The following is a 12,294-nucleotide window of genomic DNA, read 5'->3' as shown; positions in this document are numbered from 1 at the left end:
CGTGCAACGTCCAGAACACGATGGGAGATGTTTTCTGTGCTCCCGCAGGTTTTCCTTGCCAGACACAGTTGGAAAGCTCTCTGCTAGGATGTAGACCACAAAAGACGCTAAAGACGAAGGTACGATGCTCTCCGGAGCTAAGCGCCGCTCCCGGGCGTCTTTCGGCACAAGCCGCGCTACGAGAGCACTGTGAGCGGTACAATCGTCTTTGCGCGAAGAAGCCGCTTCTTCGGCTCCGGGAGCCGGAGAGAGCGGCAGCATCGGAAAGGTGAAGAAGGAAGCTGTACAACACTGGGCTTGTGTGCGCTACTTGCCAACTGATAGAAAACAGTACCTTACCGTTCTACTGACTTTTCCAATCACATGAATATTTGATTGGAAGGTGTTTTGGACAGCTTTAATTTCTTTAGGCGAAAACCTTGGCAGACCTCCATGCAACGTCCAGAACACGATGGGAGATGTTTTCTGTGCTCCCGCAGGTTTTCCTTGCCAGACACAGTTGGAAAGCTCTCTGCTAGGATGTAGACCACAAAAGACGCTAAAGACGAAGGTACGATGCTCTCCGGAGCTAAGCGCCGCTCCCGGGCGTCTTTCGGCACAAGCCGCGCTACGAGAGCACTGTGAGCGGTACAATCGTCTTTGCGCGAAGAAGCCGCTTCTTCGCCTCCGGGAGCCGGAGAGAGCGGCAGCATCGGAAAGGTGAAGATGGAAGCTGTACAACACTGGGATTGTGTGCGCAGCTTGCCAACTGATAGAAAACAGTACCTTACCACTTTCCTGACTTTTCCAATCACATGAATATTTGATTGGAAGCTGTTTTGGACAGCTTTTCTTTTCTTTATGCCAAACACTTGGCAGACCTCCGTGCAACGTCCAGAACACGATGGGAGATGTTTTCTGTGCTCCCGCAGGTTTTCCTTGCCAGACAGAGTGGAAAAGCTTTCTGCTAGGATGTAGACCACAAAAGACGCTAAAGACGAAGGTACGATGCTCTCCGGAGCTAAGCGCCGCTCCCGGGCGTCTTTCGGCAGAAGCGGCGCTAAGAGAGCACTGTGACCGGTACAATCGTCTTTGCGCGAAGAAGCCGCTTCTTCGGCTCCGGGAGCCGGAGAGAGCGGCAGCATCGGAAAGGTGAAGATGGAAGCTGTACAACACTGGGATTGTGTGCGCAGCTTGCCAACTGATAGAAAACAGTACCTTACCACTTTCCTGACTTTTCCAATCACATGAATATTTGATTGGAAGCTGTTTTGGACAGCTTTTCTTTTCTTTAGGCGAAAACCTTGGCAGACCTCCATGCAACGTCCAGAACACGATGGGAGATGTTTTCTGTGCTCCCGCAGGTTTTCCTTGCCAGACACAGTTGGAAAGCTCTCTGCTAGGATGTAGACCACAAAAGACGCTAAAGACGAAGGTACGATGCTCTCCGGAGCTAAGCGCCGCTCCCGGGCGTCTTTCGGCACAAGCCGCGCTACGAGAGCACTGTGAGCGGTACAATCGTCTTTGCGCAAAGAAGCCGCTTCTTCGGCTCCGGGAGCCGGAGAGAGCGGCAGCATCGGAAAGGTGAAGATGGAAGCTGTACAACACTGGGATTGTGTGTGCAGCTTGCCAACTGATAGAAAACAGTACCTTACCACTTTCCTGACTTTTCCAATCACATGTATATTTGATTGGAAGCTGTTTTGGACAGCTTTTCTTTCCTTCATGCCAAACACTTGGCAGACCTCCGTGCAACGTCCAGAACACGATGGGAGATGTTTTCTGTGCTCCCGCAGGTTTTCCTTGCCAGGCAGAGTGGAAAAGCTTTCTGCTAGGATGTAGACCACAAAAGACGCTAAAGACGAAGGTACGATGCTCTCCGGAGCTAAGCGCCGCTCCCGGGCTTCTTTCGGCAGTAGCCGCGCTAAGAGAGCACTGTGACCGGTACAATCGTCTTTGCGCGAAGAAGCCGCTTCTTCGGCTCCGGGAGCCGGAGAGAGCGGCAGCATCGGAAAGGTGAAGAAGGAAGCTGTACAACACTGGGCTTGTGTGCGCAGCTTGCCAACTGATAGAAAACAGTACCTTACCGTTCTCCTGACTTTTCCAATCACATGAACATTCGATTGGAAGCTGTTTTGGACAGCTTTTCTTTCCTTCATGCCAAACACTTGGCAGACCTCCGTGCAACGTCCAGAACACGATGGGAGATGTTTTCTGTGCTCCCGCAGGTTTTCCTTGCCAGACAGAGTGGAAAAGCTTTCTGCTAGGATGTAGACCACAAAAGACGCTAAAGACGAAAGTACGATGCTCTCCGGAGCTAAGCGCCGCTCCCGGGCGTCTTTCGGCACAAGCCGCGCTACGAGAGCACTGTGAGCGGTACAATCGTCTTTGCGCGAAGAAGCCGCTTCTTCGGCTCCGGGAGCCGGAGCGAGCGGCAGCATCGGAAAGGTGAAGATGGAAGCTGTACAACACTGGGATTGTGTGCGCAGCTTGCCAACTGATAGAAAACAGTACCTTACCACTTTCCTGACTTTTCCAATCACATGAATATTCGATTGGAAGCTGTTTTGGACAGCTTTTCTTTTCTTTAGGCGAAAACCTTGGCAGACCTCTGTGCAACGTCCAGAACACGATGGGAGATGTTTTCTGTGCTCCCGCAGGTTTTCCTTGCCAGACACAGTTGGAAAGCTCTCTGCTAGGATGTAGACCACAAAAGACGCTAAAGACGAAGGTACGATGCTCTCCGGAGCTAAGCGCCGCTCCCGGGCATCTTTCGGCAGAAGCCGCGCTAGGAGAGCACCGTGAGCGGTACAATCGTCTTTGCGCGAAGAAGCCGCTTCTTCGGCTCCGGGAGCCGGAGAGAGCGGCAGCATCGGAAAGGTGAAGAAGGAAGCTGTACAACACTGGGCTTGTGTGCGCAGCTTGCCAACTGATAGAAAACAGTACCTTACCACTTTCCTGACTTTTCCAATCACATGAACATTCGATTGGAAGCTGTTTTGGACAGCTTTTCTTTCCTTCATGCCAAACACTTGCAGACCTCGGTGAAACGTCCAGAACACGATGGGAGATGTTTTCTGTGCTCCCGCAGGTTTTCCTTGCCAGACAGAGTGGAAAAGCTTTCTGCTAGGATGTAGACCACAAAAGACGCTAAAGACGAAGGTACGATGCTCTCCGGAGCTAAGCGCCGCTCCCGGGCTTCTTTCGGCAGTAGCCGCGCTAAGAGAGCACTGTGACCGGTACAAACGTCTTTGCGCGAAGAAGCCGCTTCTTCGGCTCCGGGAGCCGGAGAGAGCGGCAGCATCGGAAAGGTGAAGAAGGAAGCTGTACAACACTGGGCTTGTGTGCGCAGCTTGCCAACTGATAGAAAACAGTACCTTACCACTTTCCTGACTTTTCCAATCACATGAATATTCGATTGGAAGCTGTTTTGGACAGCTTTTCTGTTCTTTACGGCAAACACTTGCAGACCACCATGCAACGACCAGAACACGATGGGAGATGTTTTCTGTGCTCCCGCAGGTTTTCCTTGCCAGACAGAGTGGAAAAGCTTTCTGCTAGGATGTAGACCACAAAAGACGCTAAAGACGAAGGTGCGATGCTCTCCGGAGCTAAGCGCCGCTCCCGGGCGTCTTTCGGCAGAAGCGGCGCTAAGAGAGCACTGTGACCGGTACAATCGTCTTTGCGCGAAGAAGCCGCTTCTTCGGCTCCGGGAGCCGGAGAGAGCGGCAGCATCGGAAAGGTGAAGATGGAAGCTGTACAACACTGGGCTTGTGTGCGCAGCTTGCCAACTGATCGAAAACAGTACCTTACCACTTTCCTGACTTTTCCAATCACATGAATATTCGATTGGAAGCTGTTTTGGACAGCTTTTCTTTTCTTTAGGCGAAAACCTTGGCAGACCTCCATGCAACGTCCAGAACACGATGGGAGATGTTTTCTGTGCTCCCGCAGGTTTTCCTTGCCAGACACAGTTGGAAAGCTCTCTGCTAGGATGTAGACCACAAAAGACGCTAAAGACGAAGGTACGATGCTCTCCGGAGCTAAGCGCCGCTCCCGGGCGTCTTTCGGCACAAGCCGCGCTACGAGAGCACTGTGAGCGGTACAATCGTCTTTGCGCGAAGAAGCCGCTTCTTCGGCTCCGGGAGCCGGAGAGAGCGGCAGCATCGGAAAGGTGAAGATGGAAGCTGTACAACACTGGGATTGTGTGCGCAGCTTGCCAACTGATAGAAAACAGTACCTTACCACTTTCCTGACTTTTCCAATCACATGAATATTTGATTGGAAGCTGTTTTGGACAGCTTTTCTTTTCTTTATGCCAAACACTTGGCAGACCTCCGTGCAACGTCCAGAACACGATGGGAGATGTTTTCTGTGCTCCCGCAGGTTTTCCTTGCCAGACAGAGTGGAAAAGCTTTCTGCTAGGATGTAGACCACAAAAGACGCTAAAGACGAAGGTACGATGCTCTCCGGAGCTAAGCGCCGCTCCCGGGCTTCTTTCGGCAGTAGCCGCGCTACGAGAGCACTGTGAGCGGTACAATCGTCTTTGCGCGAAGAAGCCGCTTCTTCGGCTCCGGGAGCCGGAGAGAGCGGCAGCATCGGAAAGGTGAAGATGGAAGCTGTACAACACTGGGATTGTGTGCGCAGCTTGCCAACTGATAGAAAACAGTACCTTACCACTTTCCTGACTTTTCCAATCACATGAATATTTGATTGGAAGCTGTTTTGGACAGCTTTTCTTTTCTTTAGGCGAAAACCTTGGCAGACCTCCGTGCAACGTCCAGAACACGATGGGAGATGTTTTCTGTGCTCCCGCAGGTTTTCCTTGCCAGACACAGTTGGAAAGCTCTCTGCTAGGATGTAGACCACAAAAGACGCTAAAGACGAAGGTACGATGCTCTCCGGAGCTAAGCGCCGCTCCCGGGCATCTTTCGGCAGAAGCCGCGCTAGGAGAGCACTGTGAGCGGTACAATCGTCTTTGCGCGAAGAAGCCGCTTCTTCGGCTCCGGGAGCCGGAGAGAGCGGCAGCATCGGAAAGGTGAAGATGGAAGCTGTACAACACTGGGCTTGTGTGCGCAGCTTGCCAACTGATAGAAAACAGTACCTTACCACTTTCCTGACTTTTCCAATCACATGAACATTCGATTGGAAGCTGTTTTGGACAGCTTTTCTTTCCTTCATGCCAAACACTTGCAGACCTCGGTGAAACGTCCAGAACACGATGGGAGATGTTTTCTGTGCTCCCGCAGGTTTTCCTTGCCAGACAGAGTGGAAAAGCTTTCTGCTAGGATGTAGACCACAAAAGACGCTAAAGACGAAGGTACGATGCTCTCCGGAGCTAAGCGCCGCTCCCGGGCTTCTTTCGGCAGTAGCCGCGCTAAGAGAGCACTGTGACCGGTACAATCGTCTTTGCGCGAAGAAGCCGCTTCTTCGGCTCCGGGAGCCGGAGAGAGCGGCAGCATCGGAAAGGTGAAGAAGGAAGCTGTACAACACTGGGCTTGTGTGCGCAGCTTGCCAACTGATAGAAAACAGTACCTTACCACTTTCCTGACTTTTCCAATCACATGAATATTCGATTGGAAGCTGTTTTGGACAGCTTTTCTGTTCTTTACGGCAAACACTTGCAGACCACCATGCAACGTCCAGAACACGATGGGAGATGTTTTCTGTGCTCCCGCAGGTTTTCCTTGCCAGACAGAGTGGAAAAGCTTTCTGCTAGGATGTAGACCACAAAAGACGCTAAAGACGAAGGTACGATGCTCTCCGGAGCTAAGCGCCGCTCCCGGGCGTCTTTCGGCAGAAGCGGCGCTAAGAGAGCACTGTGACCGGTACAATCGTCTTTGCGCGAAGAAGCCGCTTCTTCGGCTCCGGGAGCCGGAGAGAGCGGCAGCATCGGAAAGGTGAAGATGGAAGCTGTACAACACTGGGCTTGTGTGCGCAGCTTGCCAACTGATAGAAAACAGTACCTTACCACTTTCCTGACTTTTCCAATCACATGAATATTCGATTGGAAGCTGTTTTGGACAGCTTTTATTTTCTTTAGGCGAAAACCTTGGCAGACCTCCGTGCAACGTCCAGAACACGATGGGAGATGTTTTCTGTGCTCCCGCAGGTTTTCCTTGCCAGACACAGTTGGAAAGCTCTCTGCTAGGATGTAGACCACAAAAGACGCTAAAGACGAAGGTACGATGCTCTCCGGAGCTAAGCGCCGCTCCCGGGCATCTTTCGGCAGAAGCCGCGCTACGAGAGCACCGTGACCGGTACAATCGTCTTTGCGCGAAGAAGCCGCTTCTTCGGCTCCGGGAGCCGGAGAGAGCGGCAGCATCGGAAAGGTGAAGAAGGAAGCTGTACAACACTGGGATTGTGTGCGCTACTTGCCAACTGATAGAAAACAGTACCTTACCACTTTCCTGACTTTTCCAATCACATGAATATTTGATTGGAAGCTGTTTTGGACAGCTTTTCTTTTCTTTAGGCGAAAACCTTGGCAGACCTCCATGCAACGTCCAGAACACGATGGGAGATGTTTTCTGTGCTCCCGCAGGTTTTCCTTGCCAGACACAGTTGGAAAGCTCTCTGCTAGGATGTAGACCACAAAAGACGCTAAAGACGAAGGTACGATGCTCTCCGGAGCTAAGCGCCGCTCCCGGGCGTCTTTCGGCAGAAGCCGCGCTACGAGAGCACTGTGAGCGGTACAATCGTCTTTGCGCGAAGAAGCCGCTTCTTCGGCTCCGGGAGCCGGAGAGAGCGGCAGCATCGGAAAGGTGAAGATGGAAGCTGTACAACACTGGGATTGTGTGTGCAGCTTGCCAACTGATAGAAAACAGTACCTTACCACTTTCCTGACTTTTCCAATCACATGAATATTTGATTGGAAGCTGTTTTGGACAGCTTTTCTTTCCTTCATGCCAAACACTTGGCAGACCTCCGTGCAACGTCCAGAACACGATGGGAGATGTTTTCTGTGCTCCCGCAGGTTTTCCTTGCCAGGCAGAGTGGAAAAGCTTTCTGCTAGGATGTAGACCACAAAAGACGCTAAAGACGAAGGTACGATGCTCTCCGGAGCTAAGCGCCGCTCCCGGGCTTCTTTCGGCAGTAGCCGCGCTAAGAGAGCACTGTGACCGGTACAATCGTCTTTGCGCGAAGAAGCCGCTTCTTCGGCTCCGGGAGCCGGAGAGAGCGGCAGCATCGGAAAGGTGAAGAAGGAAGCTGTACAACACTGGGCTTGTGTGCGCAGCTTGCCAACTGATAGAAAACAGTACCTTACCACTTTCCTGACTTTTCCAATCACATGAACATTCGATTGGAAGCTGTTTTGGACAGCTTTTCTTTCCTTCATGCCAAACACTTGGCAGACCTCCGTGCAACGTCCAGAACACGATGGGAGATGTTTTCTGTGCTCCCGCAGGTTTTCCTTGCCAGACAGAGTGGAAAAGCTTTCTGCTAGGATGTAGACCACAAAAGACGCTAAAGACGAAGGTACGATGCTCTCCGGAGCTAAGCGCCGCTCCCGGGCGTCTTTCGGCACAAGCCGCGCTACGAGAGCACTGTGAGCGGTACAATCGTCTTTGCGCGAAGAAGCCGCTTCTTCGGCTCCGGGAGCCGGAGAGAGCGGCAGCATCGGAAAGGTGAAGATGGAAGCTGTACAACACTGGGATTGTGTGCGCAGCTTGCCAACTGATAGAAAACAGTACCTTACCACTTTCCTGACTTTTCCAATCACATGAATATTCGATTGGAAGCTGTTTTGGACAGCTTTTCTTTTCTTTAGGCGAAAAACTTGGCAGACCTCCGTGCAACGTCCAGAACACGATGGGAGATGTTTTCTGTGCTCCCGCAGGTTTTCCTTGCCAGACACAGTTGGAAAGCTCTCTGCTAGGATGTAGACCACAAAAGACGCTAAAGACGAAGGTACGATGCTCTCCGGAGCTAAGCGCCGCTCCCGGGCATCTTTCGGCAGAAGCCGCGCTAGGAGAGCACCGTGACCGGTACAATCGTCTTTGCGCGAAGAAGCCGCTTCTTCGGCTCCGGGAGCCGGAGAGAGCGGCAGCATCGGAAAGGTGAAGAAGGAAGCTGTACAACACTGGGCTTGTGTGCGCAGCTTGCCAACTGATAGAAAACAGTACCTTACCACTTTCCTGACTTTTCCAATCACATGAACATTCGATTGGAAGCTGTTTTGGACAGCTTTTCTTTCCTTCATGCCAAACACTTGGCAGACCTCCGTGCAACGTCCAGAACACGATGGGAGATGTTTTCTGTGCTCCCGCAGGTTTTCCTTGCCAGACAGAGTGGAAAAGCTTTCTGCTAGGATGTAGACCACAAAAGACGCTAAAGACGAAGGTACGATGCTCTCCGGAGCTAAGCGCCGCTCCCGGGCTTCTTTCGGCAGTAGCCGCGCTAAGAGAGCACTGTGACCGGTACAATCGTCTTTGCGCGAAGAAGCCGCTTCTTCGGCTCCGGGAGCCGGAGAGAGCGGCAGCATCGGAAAGGTGAAGAAGGAAGCTGTACAACACTGGGCTTGTGTGCGCAGCTTGCCAACTGATAGAAAACAGTACCTTACCACTTTCCTGACTTTTCCAATCACATGAACATTCGATTGGAAGCTGTTTTGGACAGCTTTTCTGTTCTTTACGGCAAACACTTGCAGACCTCGGTGAAACGTCCAGAACACGATGGGAGATGTTTTCTGTGCTCCCGCAGGTTTTCCTTGCCAGACAGAGTGGAAAAGCTTTCTGCTAGGATGTAGACCACAAAAGACGCTAAAGACGAAGGTACGATGCTCTCCGGAGCTAAGCGCCGCTCCCGGGCGTCTTTCGGCAGAAGCGGCGCTAAGAGAGCACTGTGACCGGTACAATCGTCTTTGCGCGAAGAAGCCGCTTCTTCGGCTCCGGGAGCCGGAGAGAGCGGCAGCATCGGAAAGGTGAAGATGGAAGATGTACAACACTGGGCTTGTGTGCGCAGCTTGCCAACTGATCGAAAACAGTACCTTACCACTTTCCTGACTTTTCCAATCACATGAATATTCGATTGGAAGCTGTTTTGGACAGCTTTTATTTTCTTTAGGTGAAAACCTTGGCAGACCTCCGTGCAACGTCCAGAACACGATGGGAGATGTTTTCTGTGCACCCGCAGGTTTTCCTTGCCAGACACAGTTGGAAAGCTCTCTGCTAGGATGTAGACCACAAAAGACGCTAAAGACGAAGGTACGATGCTCTCCGGAGCTAAGCGCCGCTCCCGGGCGTCTTTCGGCACAAGCCGCGCTAAGAGAGCACCGTGACCGGTACAATCGTCTTTGCGCGAAGAAGCCGCTTCTTCGGCTCCGGGAGCCGGAGAGAGCGGCAGCATCGGAAAGGTGAAGAAGGAAGCTGTACAACACTGGGATTGTGTGCGCTACTTGCCAACTGATAGAAAACAGTACCTTACCACTTTCCTGACTTTTCCAATCACATGAATATTTGATTGGAAGCTGTTTTGGACAGCTTTTCTTTTCTTTAGGCGAAAACCTTGGCAGACCTCCATGCAACGTCCAGAACACGATGGGAGATGTTTTCTGTGCTCCCGCAGGTTTTCCTTGCCAGACACAGTTGGAAAGCTCTCTGCTAGGATGTAGACCACAAAAGACGCTAAAGACGAAGGTACGATGCTCTCCGGAGCTAAGCGCCGCTCCCGGGCGTCTTTCGGCACAAGCCGCGCTACGAGAGCACTGTGAGCGGTACAATCGTCTTTGCGCGAAGAAGCCGCTTCTTCGGCTCCGGGAGCCGGAGAGAGCGGCAGCATCGGAAAGGTGAAGATGGAAGCTGTACAACACTGGGCTTGTGTGTGCAGCTTGCCAACTGATAGAAAACAGTACCTTACCACTTTCCTGACTTTTCCAATCACATGAATATTTGATTGGAAGCTGTTTTGGACAGCTTTTCTTTCCTTCATGCCAAATACTTGGCAGACCTCCGTGCAACGTCCAGAACACGATGGGAGATGTTTTCTGTGCTCCCGCAGGTTTTCCTTGCCAGACAGAGTGGAAAAGCTTTCTGCTAGGATGTAGACCACAAAAGACGCTAAAGACGAAGGTACGATGCTCTCCGGAGCTAAGCGCCGCTCCCGGGCGTCTTTCGGCAGTAGCCGCGCTAAGAGAGCACTGTGACCGGTACAATCGTCTTTGCGCGAAGAAGCCGCTTCTTCGGCTCCGGGAGCCGGAGAGAGCGGCAGCATCGGAAAGGTGAAGAAGGAAGCTGTACAACACTGGGCTTGTGTGCGCAGCTTGCCAACTGATAGAAAACAGTACCTTACCGTTCTCCTGACTTTTCCAATCACATGAACATTCGATTGGAAGCTGTTTTGGACAGCTTTTCTTTCCTTCATGCCAAACACTTGGCAGACCTCCGTGCAACGTCCAGAACACGATGGGAGATGTTTTCTGTGCTCCCGCAGGTTTTCCTTGCCAGACAGAGTGGAAAAGCTTTCTGCTAGGATGTAGACCACAAAAGACGCTAAAGACGAAGGTACGATGCTCTCCGGAGCTAAGCGCCGCTCCCGGGCGTCTTTCGGCACAAGCCGCGCTACGAGAGCACTGTGAGCGGTACAATCGTCTTTGCGCGAAGAAGCCGCTTCTTCGGCTCCGGGAGCCGGAGAGAGCGGCAGCATCGGAAAGGTGAAGATGGAAGCTGTACAACACTGGGATTGTGTGCGCAGCTTGCCAACTGATAGAAAACAGTACCTTACCACTTTCCTGACTTTTCCAATCACATGAATATTCGATTGGAAGCTGTTTTGGACAGCTTTTCTTTTCTTTAGGCGAAAACCTTGGCAGACCTCCGTGCAACGTCCAGAACACGATGGGAGATGTTTTCTGTGCTCCCGCAGGTTTTCCTTGCCAGACAGAGTGGAAAAGCTTTCTGCTAGGATGTAGACCACAAAAGACGCTAAAGACGAAGGTACGATGCTCTCCGGAGCTAAGCGCCGCTCCCGGGCGTCTTTCGGCACAAGCCGCGCTAAGAGAGCACTGTGACCGGTACAATCGTCTTTGCGCGAAGAAGCCGCTTCTTCGGCTCCGGGAGCCGGAGAGAGCGGCAGCATCGGAAAGGTGAAGAAGGAAGCTGTACAACACTGGGCTTGTGTGCGCAGCTTGCCAACTGATAGAAAACAGTACCTTACCACTTTCCTGACTTTTCCAATCACATGAATATTCGATTGGAAGCTGTTTTGGACAGCTTTTCTGTTCTTTACGGCAAACACTTGCAGACCACCATGCAACGTCCAGAACACGATGGGAGATGTTTTCTGTGCTCCCGCAGGTTTTCCTTGCCAGACAGAGTGGAAAAGCTTTCTGCTAGGATGTAGACCACAAAAGACGCTAAAGACGAAGGTACGATGCTCTCCGGAGCTAAGCGCCGCTCCCGGGCTTCTTTCGGCAGTAGCCGCGCTAAGAGAGCACTGTGACCGGTACAATCGTCTTTGCGCGAAGAAGCCGCTTCTTCGGCTCCGGGAGCCGGAGAGAGCGGCAGCATCGGAAAGGTGAAGATGGAAGCTGTACAACACTGGGCTTGTGTGCGCAGCTTGCCAACTGATAGAAAACAGTACCTTACCACTTTCCTGACTTTTCCAATCACATGAACATTCGATTGGAAGCTGTTTTGGACAGCTTTTCTTTCCTTCATGCCAAACACTTGGCAGACCTCCGTGCAACGTCCAGAACACGATGGGAGATGTTTTCTGTGCTCCCGCAGGTTTTCCTTGCCAGACAGAGTGGAAAAGCTTTCTGCTAGGATGTAGACCACAAAAGACGCTAAAGACGAAGGTACGATGCTCTCCGGAGCTAAGCGCCGCTCCCGGGCGTCTTTCGGCACAAGCCGCGCTACGAGAGCACTGTGAGCGGTACAATCGTCTTTGCGCGAAGAAGCCGCTTCTTCGGCTCCGGGAGCCGGAGAGAGCGGCAGCATCGGAAAGGTGAAGATGGAAGCTGTACAACACTGGGATTGTGTGCGCAGCTTGCCAACTGATAGAAAACAGTACCTTACCACTTTCCTGACTTTTCCAATCACATGAATATTCGATTGGAAGCTGTTTTGGACAGCTTTTATTTTCTTTAGGCGAAAACCTTGGCAGACCTCCGTGCAACGTCCAGAACACGATGGGAGATGTTTTCTGTGCTCCCGCAGGTTTTCCTTGCCAGACAGAGTGGAAAAGCTCTCTGCTAGGATGTAGACCACAAAAGACGCTAAAGACGAAGGTACGATGCTCTCCGGAGCTAAGCGCCGCTCCCGGGCGTCTTTCGGCAGAAGCCGCGCTACGAGAGCACTGTGACCGGTACAATCG

The sequence above is a fragment of the Ammospiza caudacuta genome, chromosome 3 (genome assembly GCF_027887145.1).
Source record: "Ammospiza caudacuta isolate bAmmCau1 chromosome 3, bAmmCau1.pri, whole genome shotgun sequence".
Taxonomy (NCBI): domain Eukaryota; kingdom Metazoa; phylum Chordata; class Aves; order Passeriformes; family Passerellidae; genus Ammospiza; species Ammospiza caudacuta.
This window is presented reverse-complemented; position numbering follows the sequence as displayed.